The 15963-nt window shown below is 47.4% G+C and overlaps 1 pseudogene; it reads right to left on the minus strand.

The window, feature by feature from the left end:
- Positions 1-8840: 8840 nt before the first annotated feature.
- Positions 8841-8959, minus strand: LOC134939144 (5S ribosomal RNA; annotated as a pseudogene).
- Positions 8960-15963: the final 7004 nt, after the last annotated feature.

Consider the following 15963-nt stretch of genomic DNA (forward strand, 5'->3'; position numbering starts at 1 on the left):
CGCAGAGGGCACCGCAGCAAGTAATTTTCCATACCCAATTGAGTGCCGAACCTTACCGCTATCTATATATATATATATATATAGTTACATAGTTACATAGTTAGTGAGGTTGAAAAGAGGCAAAATGCCCATCGGATTCAACCTGTATATATAGGCAAAAGAAGAGGGTGAGGGTATATGGCGATCAATGGTGTCAACAATAAGGTAGGGTACCAAATTGAAAAATATAAAACAAACACGGTTTATTAACAAGGTTATCACATTACTAAACACTTTTTGGAAAAAGTGGGACAAAACATACATACACAACAATGCTCTTTAAAAAGGATATCATTCAATGAATATATATATATTAAAAGGTTAAATCTTATCTGGATATAAGGTCAGTACAGGTCACCAACGCGTTTCGTCACACAGATTTCATCTAGGGGTTGAAATGGAATGGGACTGAATGACTATTTGTAGCAGTATTAATCAGGACTTAATTGTGACATCACATCCTGTCTAAAAAGGGACTCATTGCTAAAATATTCATAATAGTGTGGGTATAGTCCATAGACCTACTGAAAAGGTTACTGAATCAAGATTTTTTTTTTAAACGAGCAAATTTTATACTTAGAAAGAGTCAAAACATATGAAAGAGTGAAAGGAGCGGTACTTCCGCCCTCCTTCCGGCATCATGGTGCATGATGTGCACCTGTTCGTTACTTCCGCCCTACTTCCGGGGCCTCACTGCGCATATGCCCGCTACGGATTCCTAGGGGAGAGCTCATAGAGCCTTAAAGGCGTCTGTACTCCTGAGTGCTTTGCGGCGGCCATTTTCTTAGTGTCCTCGATATTTAGATGCAGTGCAGCGGCCATTTTTGCGAGGGACATGATGCAGGACATTCTTCGTTTTTTTTGAGCAGCAGTCTCATGTAAACATAAGAAAACAATATGAGACCAGTGGCGGAACTGTGGGAGGCAGTGGAGTCGGCTGCCGCCGGGCTCCTGACCGCAAGGGGGCACATCTCCTCCACTGTCTCCGGCTGCCTGAGGACCGCGCTGCTATTACAGACGGAGAAGCTGTGTCAGTGACACGGAAGCTGCCTCCTATATTTACAGAGAGATGGCACTGGCTGCAGCTAGGGGGAGCTCCAGAGCACAGCTCCTTCCGGGCCCTTCTAGTTAAGTAAGCCAGCCGAGGGAAACTCTCTGCTCCTCCGTGCTCCATGAGCCTGATGATAGACAAAGGTAGGCACTGTGTGGTGGGTGGGGGAGAGGTGGATTTGGGGGGAAGCACTGTGTTTTGTGTGTGCTTGTTTTTAAGTGAGGTGTGTGTGTGTTTTTAAGGAAAGTTGTGCATTCAAGTAAAAAATAAGATTTTACTCACCGGTAAATCTATTTCTCGTAGTCCGTAGTGGATGCTGGGGACTCCGTAAGGACCATGGGGAATAGCGGCTCCGCAGGAGACTGGGCACAGCTAAGAAAGATTTAGGACTACCTGGTGTGCACTGGCTCCTCCCACTATGACCCTCCTCCAGACCTCAGTAAGGATACTGTGCCCGGAAGAGCTGACACAAGAAGGAAGGATTTTGAATCCCGGGTAAGACTCATAACAGCCACACCAATCACACCGTATAACTCGTGATAATATACCCAGTTAACAGTATGAACACAACAGAGCCTCTCAAAAGATGGCTCAACAATAACCCTTGTAGTTAACAATAACTATATACAAGTATTGCAGACAGTCCGCACTTGGGACGGGCGCCCAGCATCCACTACGGACTACGAGAAATAGATTTACCGGTGAGTAAAATCTTATTTTCTCTGACGTCCTAGTGGATGCTGGGGACTCCGTAAGGACCATGGGGATTATACCAAAGCTCCCAAACGGGCGGGAGAGTGCGGATGACTCTGCAGCACCGAATGAGAGAACTCAAGGTCCTCCTCAGCCAGGGTATCAAATTTGTAGAATTTTGCAAACGTGTTTGCCCCTGACCAAGTAGCAGCTCGGCAAAGTTGTAAAGCCGAGACCCCTCGGGCAGCCGCCCAAGAAGAGCCCACTTTCCTCGTGGAATGGGCTTTTTCAGATTTAGGCTGCGGCAGGCCAGCCACAGAATGCGCAAGCTGAATTGTGCTACAAATCCAGCGAGCAATAGTCTGCTTTGAAGCAGGAGCACCCATCTTGTTTGGTGCATACAGGATAAATAGCGAGTCAGTCTTCCTGACTCCAGCCGTCCTGGAAACATAAATTTTCAAGGCCCTGACTACGTCCAGTAACTTGGAGTCCTCCAAGTCCCTAGTAGCCGCAGGCACCACGATAGGTTGGTTCAAGTGAAAAGCTGATACCACCTCTGGAAGAAACTGGGGACGAGTCCTCAATTCTGCCCTATCCATATGGAAAATCAAATAGGGGCATTTACATGACAAAGCCGCCAATTCTGACACCCGCCTTGCCGAAGCCAAGGCCAAAAGCATGACCACTTTCCACGTGAGATATTTTAAATCCACGGTTTTGAGTGGCTCAAACCAATGTGACTTTAGGAAACCCAACACCACGTTAAGGTCCCACGGTGCCACTGGAGGCACAAAAGGAGGCTGAATATGCAGCACTCCCTTGACAAATGTCTGAACTTCAGGCAGTGAAGCCAGTTTCATTTTGGAAGAAAATCGATAGAGCCGAAATCTGGACCTTAATGGAACCCAATTGTAGGCCCATAGTCACCTCTGACTGTAGGAAGTGCAGAAATCGACCTAGCTGAAATTTCTCCTTTGGGGCCTTCCTGGCCTCACAGTACGCAACATATTTTCGCCATATGCGGTGATAATGGTTAGCGTTCACTTCTTTCCTAGCTTTAAATAGCATAGGGATAACTTCCTCCGGAATTCCCTTTTCCTTCAGGATCCGGCGTTCAACCGCCATGCCGTCAACGCAGCCGCGGTACGTCTTGAAACAGACAGGCCCCCTGCTGCAGCAGGTCCTGTCTGAGCAGCAGAGGCCATAGGTCCTCTGAGATCATTTCTTGGAGTTCTGGTTACCAAGCTCTTCTTGGCCAACCCGGAACAATGAGTATAGTTCTTACTCCTCTCCTTCTTATTATTCTCATTACCCTGGGTAAGAGAGGCAGAGAAGGGAACACATACACCGACTGGTACACCCACGGTGTTACCAGAGCGTCCACAGCTATCGCCTGAGGGTCCTTGACCTGGCGCAATATCTGCTTCTCAGTTGTCCACTCCGGGAATGAACACTGCTGACAGTGCTAACAAATGATTTTCCGCCCATCGGAGAATCCTTGTGGCTTCTGCCATCGCCATCCTGCTTCTTGTGCCGCCCTGTCGTGTACATGAGCGACCGCCGTGATGTTGTCTGACTGGATCAGCACCGGCCGGTGTTGAAGCAGGGGTCTAGCCTGACTTAGGGCAGAATATTTATGTGTAGGGAAGTCTCCTGACTTTTCCACAGCCTTGGAAGTTTCTTCCCTGTGTGACTGCCCCCCAGCCTCGAAGGCTGGCATCCGTGGTCACCAGGACCCAGTCCTGTATGCTGAATCTGCGGCCCCCTAGAAGATGAGCACTCTGCAGCCACCACAACAACGACACCCTGGCCCTTGGAGACAGGGTTATCCGCCGATGCATCTGAAGATGTCCAACAGATCCCACTGGAAAATCCTTGTATGGGACCTGGCGAATGGAAATTCTTCGTAAGAAGCTACCATCCTTCCCAGGGCTCGCGTGCATTGATGCACCGACACCTGTATACGTATTAGGAGGTCTCTGTCTAGAGACGACAACTCCTTGGACTTCTCCTCCGGGAGAAACCCTTTTTATCCTGTTCTGTGTCCAGAACCATACTCAGGAACAGTAGACGCGTCGTAGGAACCAGCTGCGACTTTGGAATATTCAGAATTCAGCCGTGCTGTTGTAGCACTTCCCGAGATAGTGCTACTCCGCCGAACAACTGCTCCCTGGACCTCGCCTTTATAAGGAGATCGTCCAAGTACGGGATAATTATTTCGGCCATTACCTTGGTAAATACCTCGGTGCCGGGAACAGACCAACGGCAACGTCTGGAATTGGTAATGACAATCCTGTACCACAATTTTGAGGTACTCCTGGTGAAGAGGGTAAATAGGGACATGCAGGTAAGCATCCTTGATGTCCAGTGATACCATGAAATTCTCCAGGCTTGCAATAATCGCCCTGAGCGATTCCATTTCGAACTTGAACCTTCGTATATAAGTGTTCAAGGCTTTAAATTTTAGAATGGGTTTCACCGAACCGTCTGGTTTCGGTACCACAACATTTTGGAATAGTAACCCCGGCCTTGTTGAAGGAGGGGTACCTAGATTTCACCTGCTGGAAGTGCAGCTTGTGAATTGCCGCCAGTACTACCTTTCTCCGAGGGCAGCAGGCAAGGCTGAGGTGAGGTAACGGCGAGGGGGAGTCGCCTCGAACTCCAGCCTGTATCCCTGTGATACTATTTTCAGAACCTAGGGATCCACCTGTAGACAAACCCACTGGTCCCTGAAGTTCCCGAGACACGCCCCTACCGCACCTGTCTCCACCTGTGGAGCCCCAACGTCAAGCGGTGGACTCAGAGGAAGCGGGGGAAGATTTTTGATCCTAGGAACTGGCTGCTGGTGCAGCTTTTTCCTTCTTCCCTTGTCTCTGTGCAGAAAGGAAGCGCCTTTGACCCGCTTGCTTTTCTGAAGCCGAAAGGACTGTACCTGAAAATACGGTGCTTTCTTAGGCTGTGAGGAAACCTGAGGTAAAAAAATTTTTTTTCTTCCCAGCTGTTGCTGTGGATACGAGGTCCCAGAGACCATCCCCAAACAATTCCTCACCCTTATAAGGCAGAATCTCCATGTGCCTTTTATAGGCAGCATCACCTGTCCACTGCCGGGTTTCTAATACCCTCCTGGCAGAATGGACATTGCATTAATTCTGGATGCCAGCCGGCAAATATCCCTCTGTGCATCCTTTATATATAAGACGACGTCTTTAATATGCTCTATGTTAGCAAACTATTTTCCCTGTCTTAGAGTATTAATATTATCTGACAGGGTATCAGACCACGCTGCAGCAGCACTATTTATGCTGAGGCGATAGCAGGTCTCAGTATATAACCTGAGTGTGTATATACAGAGTTCAGGATAGTCTCCTGCTTTTTATCAGCAGGCTCCTTCAAGGTGGCCGTATCCTAAGACGGCAGTGCCACCTTTTTTGACAAACGTGTGAGCGCCTTATCCACCCTAAGGGATATCTCCCAACGTGACCTATCCTCTGGCGGGAAAGGATACGCCATCAGTAACTTTTTAGAAATAACCAGTTTCTTATTGGGAGAACCCACGCTACTTTTCACACTTCATTCATTCATCTGATGGGGGAACAAAACACTGGCTGCTTTTTCTCCCAAAAAATAAAACCCCTTTTATGTGGTACTTGGGTTCATGTCAGAAATGCGTAACACATTTTTTATTGCCGAGATCATGTAACGGATGTTCCTAGTGGATTGTGTATATGTCTCAACCTCGTCGACACTGGAGTCAGACTCCGTGTCGACATCTGTGTCTGCCATCTGAGGTAACGGGCGCTTTTTTGAGCCCCTGATGGCCTTTGAGACGCCTGGGCAGGCGCGGGCTGAGAAGCCGGCTGTCCCACAGCTGTTTTACGTCATCCAGCCTTGTAAGGAGTTGACATTGTCGTTTAATACCTTCCACCTATCCATCCACTCTGGTGTCGGCCCCACAGGGGACGACATCCCATTTATCGGCCTCTGCTCCACCTCCACGTAACCTTCCTCATCGGTACGGCTGTGTCCTCATCCCACATGTCGACACAGCCGTACCGACACACAGCACACACACAGGGAATGCTCTGACTGAGGACAGGACCCCACAAAGTCCTTTGGGGAGACAGAGAGAGAGTATGCCAGCACACACCAGAGCGCTATATGATGCAGGGATTAACACTATAACTGAGTGATTTTTCCCCCAATAGCTGCTTGTATAAACAATATTGCGCCTAAATTTAGTGCCCCCCCCTCTCTTTTTAACCCTTTGAGCCTGAAAACTACAGGGGAGAGCCTGGGGAGCTGTCTTCCAGCTGCACTGTGAAGAGAAAATGGCGCCAGTGTGCTGAGGGAGATAGCTCCGCCCCTTTTTCGCGGACTTTTCTCCCGCTTTTTTATGGATTCTGGCAGGGGTATTTATCACATATATAGCCTCTGGGGCTATATATTGTGATATATTTGCCAGCCAAGGTGTATTTATTGCTTCTCAGGGCGCCCCCCCCAGCGCCCTGCACCCTCAGTGACCGGAGTGTGAAGTGTGTATGAGGAGCAATGGCGCACAGCTGCAGTGCTGTGCGCTACCTTGGTGAAGACTGATGTCTTCTGCCGCCGATTTTCCGGATTCTTCTTGCTTCTGGCTCTGTAAGGGGGCCGGCGGCGCGGCTCCGGGACCGAACACCAATGGCCGGTTCCATGCGGTCGATCCCTCTGGAGCTAATGGTGTCCAGTAGCCTAAGAAGCCCAAGCTACCACCAGTTAGGTAGGTTCGCTTCTTCTCCCCTTAGTCCCTCGCTGCAGTGAGTCTGTTGCCAGCAGATCTCACTGTAAAATAAAAAAACCTAAAATATACTTTCTCTCTAGGAGCTCAGGAAAGCCCCTAGTGTGCATCCAGCTCAGCCGGGCACAGGATTCTAACTGAGGTCTGGAGGAGGGTCATAGTGGGAGGAGCCAGTGCACACCAGGTAGTCCTAAATCTTTCTTAGCTGTGCCCAGTCTCCTGCGGAGCCGCTATTCCCCATGGTCCTTACGGAGTCCCCAGCATCCACTAGGACGTCAGAGAAAAGGTGTGTGTGTGTGTGTGTGTGTGTGATGTGAGAGGCATGTATGTGTGTGGGTGTAAGTGAGAGGCATGTATGTGTGTAAGTGAGAGGCATGTATGTGTGTGTAAGTGGGAGGCATGTGTGTGTAAGTGAGAGGCATGTGTGTATGTAAGTGAGAGACGTGTAAGTGAGAGACATGTGTGTGTGAGAGGCATGTGTATGTAAGTGAGAGGCACGTGTGTGAGAGGTGTGTGTGTGTGTGTGTGTGTGTGTGTGTGTGTGTGTGTGTGTGTAAGTGAGAGGCACGTGTGTGAGAGGTGTGTGTGTGAGAGGCGTGTGTGAGAGGTGTGTTTGTGTGTAAGTGTGTGAGAGGAAAGGATTAAAGGAGTGTGTGAGAGGAAAGGATTAAAGGAGGCATTTGAGCATTTCTACAGGACTATGTACAGAGCACACACCTGGTCTGGGTACACACTACCTTATAAATATATGGAGGGGTGTCCGTTCTGAATGTGTGTGTAAGTGAAAGGCATGTGTGTGTGTGTGTGTGTGTGTGTGTGTGTGTGTGTGTGTGTGTGTGTGTGTGTGTAAGTGAAAGGCATTTGTGTAAGTGAAAGGCATGTGTGGGTGTTTAAGTGAAAGCGGCGTGTGTGTTTTTAAGTAAAGGAGGTGTGTGTGTGAAAGCGGCGTGTGTGTTTAAGTGAAAGAGACGTGTGTGTGTTTAAGTGAATGAGGCATTTGTTTTTTTTTTATATATATCTAGTGTGACGCTAGGTGTCTTTCACAGGGGGCGCTGCGCCCTGCCCCTTAGACAGCTGAATCCCGCCCTGCCCGTTTTTGTGCGCCCTGCCGTTTGCTGCCTGCCGGACCCCGCCACGCCGCTGGACCCAGCCGTGCGCCGCCGGACCCGGTAAGCACATGAGAGTCCCCCTGGGCTAAATTAACCTTGTAAGTATTTTGCAGCTGTAAACTTCAATCTCAGTGCTCTCTACCTGGTGCAGTGTGCCTCAGTGCTCTCTACCTGGTGCAGTGTGCCTCAGTGCTCTCTACCTGGTGCAGTGTGCCTCAGTGCTCTCTACCTGGTGCAGTGTGCCTCATTGCTCTCTACCTGGTGCAGGGTGCCTCAGTGCTTTCCCACAAAACGCCCCTAGATTTTTGCTGCGCGCAGTGTCCATGTTTTGGCCTGTAGGAATGGGAGCACCAAGCATTATAGTATGTACCTAAGTTTGCCCATCTAACTTAAAAATGTGCCCTCCCCGTGATCAGCACCCTGCCCTAAAAAAATCCTAGAGTGAACACTAGTTATATCGGCACACCGCTGCGCCAAAGCATCTCCATCGAGACCCGCTGGCGGGTGAGGGAGCACTGTAGGTGTACTATAAAGGTATGCTGGTGTCTGTTTTATTGTAATGACTGACTTGGTGTGCGTCCACTTTCTATGTGTGTCTATATTACTATTGGGAAAGGTACCTAAGCACGCTGCTACTGTTCACCCTTAGTGCCGGATAGCTACATATGGTATGTGTGTGTATATGTAGGGGGGCACCAACATTTATCATGCCTCCGGGCGACTGGGCCGAACTTACGCCACTGTATGAGACATCATAAAAGGACGATTATTAGTTATTTCTTACAACACACATTAAATATGAGGCACTTATTAGTAGTAATTTATATATAATGTGTATATAAGGTGCTATTGCATAGTTACTTGGAACCAAAGGTGAAAGTATTATTACAGTATTATAGGCCCACCTATTAAAGTGCTAGTGCATTATTAATAAAGTGCATATATTAATAGTGATTACTGGGTAAATGCACGGCATATAAAGTGCTAGTGCATGCTGTTTAGAAGTGTCATTATAGTATAAATCTGAATAAGATCCAAGTGATATATTCACCATATTGAAATAAGTAAACTGTGTGTCTGGAATTAATGCTTAAGGTGTCCATTAGATATAAACTACAATAGAGTGCAAGGTGACAAAGTTGGCACATGTTTTTAGGTATTTATTCTTTCTAATACAATACAGTACCTGATCTTCCCAGGTGGTCCCCCTTACTGGTACTGATCAGGCCCAACACTGCTTAGCTTCCAAGATCGGACAAGGTTAGGCATTTCCAGTGTGGTTTGACTGCAACAATGTATGCCATATGATTATTACTATTCAAAATTATTATAAGCATAGTGATGGAAAAGAAAAATGTGTTGAAAAAGAGATGAATATCCCAAAAATAATAAAAATGGTGACTGTGGTAAGTACGTCGGATAGAGGGGGGGGGGGATAGGGGGAAGGGGAGGGGCGGGGGGGGGGGTTGGTAGGGAAGAAGAGGTATCAAGCAGTTATTAATTGTTCTCATTGAATTCCATTGGATGTAAAGTTTGTAGTTGAAATATCCAAAACATTTCGTGACGTGAAAGTTTATTTGCTAGATCGCCACCTCTCTCTCCCAATTTTACAAGCTCAATGGCTTTAAAAGTTAATGCATCTGGATTGGAGTTATGTACTAAGTTGAAATGTTTAGAAACAGCATGGTTCTCCACCTTATTCTTAATATTTCTAACATGTTCATGTATCCTTAATTTCAGGGGTCTCTTCGTTTTCCCAACGTACTGTTTCCCACAATCACATTCCAATAAATAAATAAATAACCGATTTGAGTATTACAGTTCATGTAGTCCTTAATCTTGTATTCTTTCTTTTTTTCTGCGTCCGTGAAGGTTTTCCTGGTAGGATGTAGGAATCTGCAGATATTGCACCACCCACATTTATAAGATCCTGTGCATTTCGGCCAGAAATGGTCGCCTTCAAGTTTGGCGGTCAGCATACTTGTGGAAAAAAATTCTTTTAGGTTGCGTGATATTTTGAAGATGATATCTGGGTGGTGGAGGGAGTATCTCCTTGAGAATTGGGTCCATTAGAAGTATTCCCCAGTGGTTCCTGAGTGAGTCTCTAATGGACTTTTCTTGACGACTATATGTAGTAATAAAGGATGTAGAGTCTTTTGTCTTCTCTCTGGTTCTATATTCAAGCAACTTAGATCTCTCAAGGCCTTTTGCTTTAGTGATGGCTTCTTCTAGAATTGAGTCAGGATACTCTTTCTCTTTGAATCTATTCTTATACATCTCGAGTTGGACCTCACAATCTTCTGATCTGCTACAGTTCCTTTTGATCCTGTTGAATTGGGAAAAGGGGTCATTATTCTTCCATCTTTTCAGATGGTTACTTTTGTAATGAAGATAAATATTAGTGTCCACTTGTTTCACATAGTTTTTTGTTGTAATTCTACCATTTTCTCCCGTCAGGACCAAGTCTAAGAATTCAATGAACTCCTTACTTATATTGGACGTAAAAGCAAGATTCATCTCATTGGTACTTATGTAGTTTAAAAACTGGTTAAAACACTCAATAGTTCAGTCCCAAATTATTAAAATGTCGTCAATGTAATGTCTGTAAAATATAATATGACTATGATGGTCATATATAAAACTCTTTTCCCAACACCCCATAAAAAGGTTAGCAAAGCTGGGTGCGAAAATCGTACCTATTGCTGTTCCACAGCGTTGTAGATAAAATTGATCCAACAATTTAAAACGTTGAATACCCCATGTCAACTCATCATCTGCAAATAGAAAGACCTGTTATAAATCTAAAGATGATCGGATAATATGGACTTCTACATATTCCACTAGCAGTAGCATTACACAATCCGCCACTAAGGCATTATGGCCAATTGTAAGCACTGATAAAGAACTACAAAGCTTCAAGAACCACACCCCTATGGCAAGTTTCCGCCGTGGAAGGAATATTAAAGACATGGTAGTCCGTACGGACATTACTGACTTTAAACAACCTACCAGTTCCTTTTTAGGCATTAGGAGAAAAGGATGCTATAAATGTATCAACTGTGCCACATGTAGCCACATGGATGTAGGCACTGCATTTCGACATCCACACAGTGGAAAATATATTACCATCAATCACGCTGTAACGTGCACAACATAATTTGTTATATACATAATAAGATGCCCATGTGGGCATTATTATGTAGGCAAAACCATCCGTCCTTTTAAGGAACGAGCTACGCAACATCGGTCTGCCATCAAAGCAGCCATATAAATGGGAGATAGCGACCAGCCAGTGGCCAAGCACTTTACAGAGCGGGGGCACAGCATGTCTACTGTCAAGTATATGATCATAGATCATCTTCCAGAAAATAGGGAGAAGGTGACCGGAGTAAACAACTCTTGATTATGGATGCAAAATGGATTACACGGTTGGACACTGTATGTCCTAGAGGCCTTAATGAAAAAATGAGCTGGAATTCTTTAGTTTAAATAGATGCAGTTAACATTTACCTATAATAGGGGTTAGCATTATTATAGTGTGATTACCTGTCGCTTATAAAATGGTATAGCAATTAATGGTTAAAAATTGTTACAATTTATCATAGTTTTTGATAAGGTAACGTCTTATTTAGTAGATGCCAGGACGCTATGTGGGAGTATTTATGTATTGACATAACAACCACGGTTTTAATATGTTTGTTTTGTCACACAGGTCTGGTGTTAGTGTACATCACGGGCCCTTGTTAGATACAGCTGACGGCGCTAGGAGAACGCCGGCCGCGTCCCTGGTAACCCGCTCTGTTGTTTAACTAAGTACCCATGGCAACGGGAGCACGCCGAAGGAGGTGCAGTGTGTGCTGACCCACGTGGTGTGGGAGGCTGCGTGACGTCACTGCTGTGCGACCCGCTGCAGGGGCGCGAGACACGAGCCAGACTTGTTTGGATTGGTGGTTTTAGAAGTGGGTACGTTTATAAGCAGGGTAAGTTGTGTTAGGTATGTATTGTCATTTCATCATGTTTTGCACATCCTGAAGACGGTGTTATCTAGCACCGAAACGTTGATGGATATCAGTATGCTTTCTACTTGAATATATGTTTTCAAAAATCCTCTGAGTGCCGTCCCTCTCTGTATTTTATATATATATATATATATATATATATATATATATATATATATATAAAACGAAATTTATGGTAAGAACTTACCGTTGTTAAATCTCTTTCTGCAAGGTACACTGAGCTCCACAAGGAATAACATTGGGGTGTAGAGTAGGATCTTGTTCCGAGGCACCAACAGGCTCAAAGCTTTGACTGTTCCCAAGATGCACAGCACCGCCTCCTCTATAACCCCGCCTCCATGCACAGGAGCTCAGTTTCGTTAACCAGCCCAATGCAGTAGCAGGTACTAGAGACGACAATCATAAACAGCCACATAGACCATGCACTCACCACCACCGGGGAGGTTGTCAGTGGTTAATGCCATATCAACCCAAAGAAGCAAAGTGCGTCAGGGTGGGCGCCTTGTGGAGCCCAGTGTACCTTGCAGGAAGAAATTTAACAACGGTAAGTTCTTACAATAAATCTTGTTTTCTGCTGCGGGGTACACTGGCCTCCACAAGGAATAACATCGGGGATGTGCTAAAGCAGTTCCTTATAGAAGGGGATGCACTGTAGCGGGCACAAGAACCCGTCATCCAAAGAAAGCATCCTGGGAGGCGGAAGTATCGAAGGCATAGAACCTTATGAACGTGTTCACTGAGGACCACGTAGCCGCCTTGCACAATTGATCAAGGGTCGCACCACGGCGGGCCGCCCAAGAAGGTCCCACAGACCGAGTAGAATGGGCTTTAATGGTAGCAGGAGCCGGCAGACCAGCCTGTACATAAGCATGTGCAATCACCATTTTAATCCACCTGGCCAAGGTCTGCTTGTTAGCAGGCCAGCCACGTTTGTGAAAACCAAACAGTACAAAAAGAGCATCAGATTTCCGAATAGAGGAAGTTCTCTTCACATAAATATGGAGAGCCCGTACCACATCCAAAGACCACTCTTTAGATGACGCCTCAGGAGAATTAAAGGCCGGAACCACAATTTCCTGATTAAGGTGGAAGGAAGACACCACCATGGGCAAATAACCCGGACGCATTCTAAGAACCGCCTGGTCACGGTGAAAAATCAGATAGGGGGACTTACAGGATAAGGCACCCAAGTCCGAGACCCTTCTAGCTGAAGTGATAGCTAGCAAAAACAAAATCTTAAGGGAAAGCCACTTAAGGTCCGCAGATGCAAGAGGTTCAAACTGAAACTCTTGCAAGGTCTCCAGAACCACCGACAGATCCCAAGGGGCCACATGTAGAACATAAGGAGGTTGAATCAGCAACACGCCCTGAGTGAAGGTATGAACATCAGGTAGGGCAGCAATCTTTCTCTGAATCCAAACAGTCAAGGCAGAGATGTGAACCTTGAGGGAGGCCCGGCAAAGGCCTAAGTCCAGGCCCTGTTGTAGGAAGGCCAATAGTTTGGCCGTACTAAACTTGAAAACGTCATGATTATGAGACGCATACCAAGTAAAGTAAGCATTCCAGACCCTATGGTAGATCCAAGCAGAAGCCGGTTACGGGCCTTCAACATAGTTTGAAAGACCGCCTCAGAAAAACCCTTGGCCCTCAGGACGGAAGCTTCAAGAGCCATGCCGTCAAAGCCAGACGGGCCAAGTCCTGGTAAACACTAGGTCCCTGAACGAGGAGGTCTGGTCGTTGTGGAAGTAGAAGGGGACGATCCAACGAGAGGCCCTGTAGATCGGAGAACCAGTGCTGCCTGGGCCACGCTGGAGCGACCAGAAGTAGGTTTCCTCCTTCTTGCTTGAACTCCCGTATTACAGGAGTGACACCGGAGGTAATACATATTGAAGCCAAAAGTTCCATGGAATTGCCAGAGCGTCCACGAACACTGCTCGGGGATCCCTTGTCCTTGCTCCGAAGACCGGAACCTTGTGATTGTGTCGAGACGCCATCAGGTCCACATCTGGAAGGCCCCACTGGTCCACGAGATGTTGAAACACTTCTGGATGAAGGCTCCATTCTCCAGCGTGTACGTCCTGACGACTGAGAAAGTCCGCTTCCCAGTTTAGGACCCCCGGATATGGCCGGCAGATGGCGTTCTGCCCACTGAAGAATCCTTTATACTTCCCTCATTGCCATGCGGCTTTGAGTGCCGCCTTGATGATTGATGTACGCCACCGTGGTACTTGAACAGGTCTGTTCTGTATCAGATGCTGGCCCATTGTCATTGCATTGAACACTGCCCGCAGCTTCAGAATATTTATCGGGAGTAGAGACTCCTCCTTGGTCCACCGACCCTGAAGAGAGTGTTGTTCCAACACCGCGCCACAACTTCTCAGACTGGCATCCGTCATCAGCAGGACCCAGTTGGATATCCAGAAGGGACGGCCCCTGCTCAATCGATGGTCCTGAAGCCACCAGCTCAGAGACAGGCGGACCTCCGGAGACAAGGAGATCTTGTGAGATCTGATCCGGTGAGGCAGGCCGTCCCACTTGGTCAGAATTAACTTCTGCAGAGGGCGAGAATGGAATTGAGCATACTCCACCATGTCGAAAGCTGACACCATGAGACCTAGCCCTTGCATTGCCGAATGAATTGACACTTGCGGAAGAGATAGGAAGCATCGAATCCTGTCCTGAAGTTTCAGGACCTTCTCCTGAGACAAGAACAACCGCTGGTTGTGGGTGTCCAATAATGCTCCCAGGTGTACCATGCTCCGAGCAGGAACCAGGGATGATTTCTTCCAGTTGACAAGCCACCCGTGGGCTGTTATGACCTGGACAGTCAGATCTAGATGACACAGGAGAATTTCTGGGGAATTTGCCAGGATCAACAATTCGTCCAGGTACGGCAGGATCCTGACCCCTTGACGGTGGAGTGTAGCCGTCATGACCGCCATTACTTTGGTGAAAACTCGGGGAGCCGTTGTCAAACCAAAGGGTAACGCCCGAAATTGGTAGTGAAGGTTGCCCACCGCAAACATCAGGTACTGCTGATGAGACACGGCAATAGGAATATGCAGGTAGGCATCCTGTATGTCCAGGGAGACCATATAGTCCCCAGGCACTAAGGCCAGAACAATAGAGCGAAGAGTTTCCATACGAAACTTGGAGATCCTCACGTGCTTGTTCAAGGACTTGAGATTGAGAATGGGCCGCGAGGACCCGTTCGGTTTCGGGACTAGAAACAGCGGTGAATAGTACCCCTCGCCTCTCTGAGCCAGAGGCACCTGTACTACCACTCCTGTGGACATGAGGGAATGTACCACCGAATGGAGAGTGTTTGCCTTCATCGGATCCAAAGGGACATCTGTCATGCAAAATCGATGAGGGGGGCGGTTCTTCAAGGGTACTGCGTAACCTCGAGTGACGACTTCCCTTACCCAGGTATACAAAGTGGTCTTTAACCATTCCTGGGCAAAACCTAGAAGTCAGCCCCCCACCCTGGGATCCCCCAGAGGGAGGCCCGCCCCTTCATGTGGCAGGATTGTCAGTTTTGGAAGCAGGCTGACGGGCAGCCCAGGCCCGCTTCGGTCTGGGCTTGGCAGGTTTGGAAGCACAAGTCTGCTTCGGGTACGCCTGACCTTTTGCTTTATCTGGAGGACGAAAGGGCCGAGGGAAAGTACTTTTAGCCTTCTGTGCGGAAGGAGCCGTACTAGGTAGGCAAGCTGTTTTAGCAGTAGCCAGATCAGCCACAATCTTATTCAGGTCTTCACCAAAAAGAATGTCTCCTTTAAAAGGAAGCACCTCCAGGGTTTTCTTAGAATCCATATCCACTGACCAGGATCTCAATCACAGGACACGGCGAACCAGGATGGACGTAGTAGCAGCCTTGGCCGCCAGCACCTCGGCATCAGAAGCCGCCTCCTTAAGGTACAGAGAAGCCGTGGCAATATATGAGAGACATTGTCTAGCATGATCAGAAATGTCGGAAGGCAGCTCCGCCTCCAGCTCCTGAGCCCATGCTTCAGCAGCCCAAGTTGCTGCAATGGTTGGCCTATGCACAGCCCCCGTTAGGGTATAAATTGCTTTTAGACAACCCTCCACACGTCTATCCATCGGTTCCTTCAGAGAGGTGACGGTAGTTACTGGCAGAGCTGAGGAAACTACCATGCGAGCCACATGAGAATCTACAGGCGGAGGAGTTTCCCAATTTTTACATAGCTCCACAGAGAGAGGATAGCGAGCCAACAGTCTCTTATGCGGTGTGAATTTCGTACCTGGATTTTTCCAGGA

This window comes from Pseudophryne corroboree, chromosome 6, assembly GCF_028390025.1.
Source record: "Pseudophryne corroboree isolate aPseCor3 chromosome 6, aPseCor3.hap2, whole genome shotgun sequence".
Classification (NCBI taxonomy): domain Eukaryota; kingdom Metazoa; phylum Chordata; class Amphibia; order Anura; family Myobatrachidae; genus Pseudophryne; species Pseudophryne corroboree.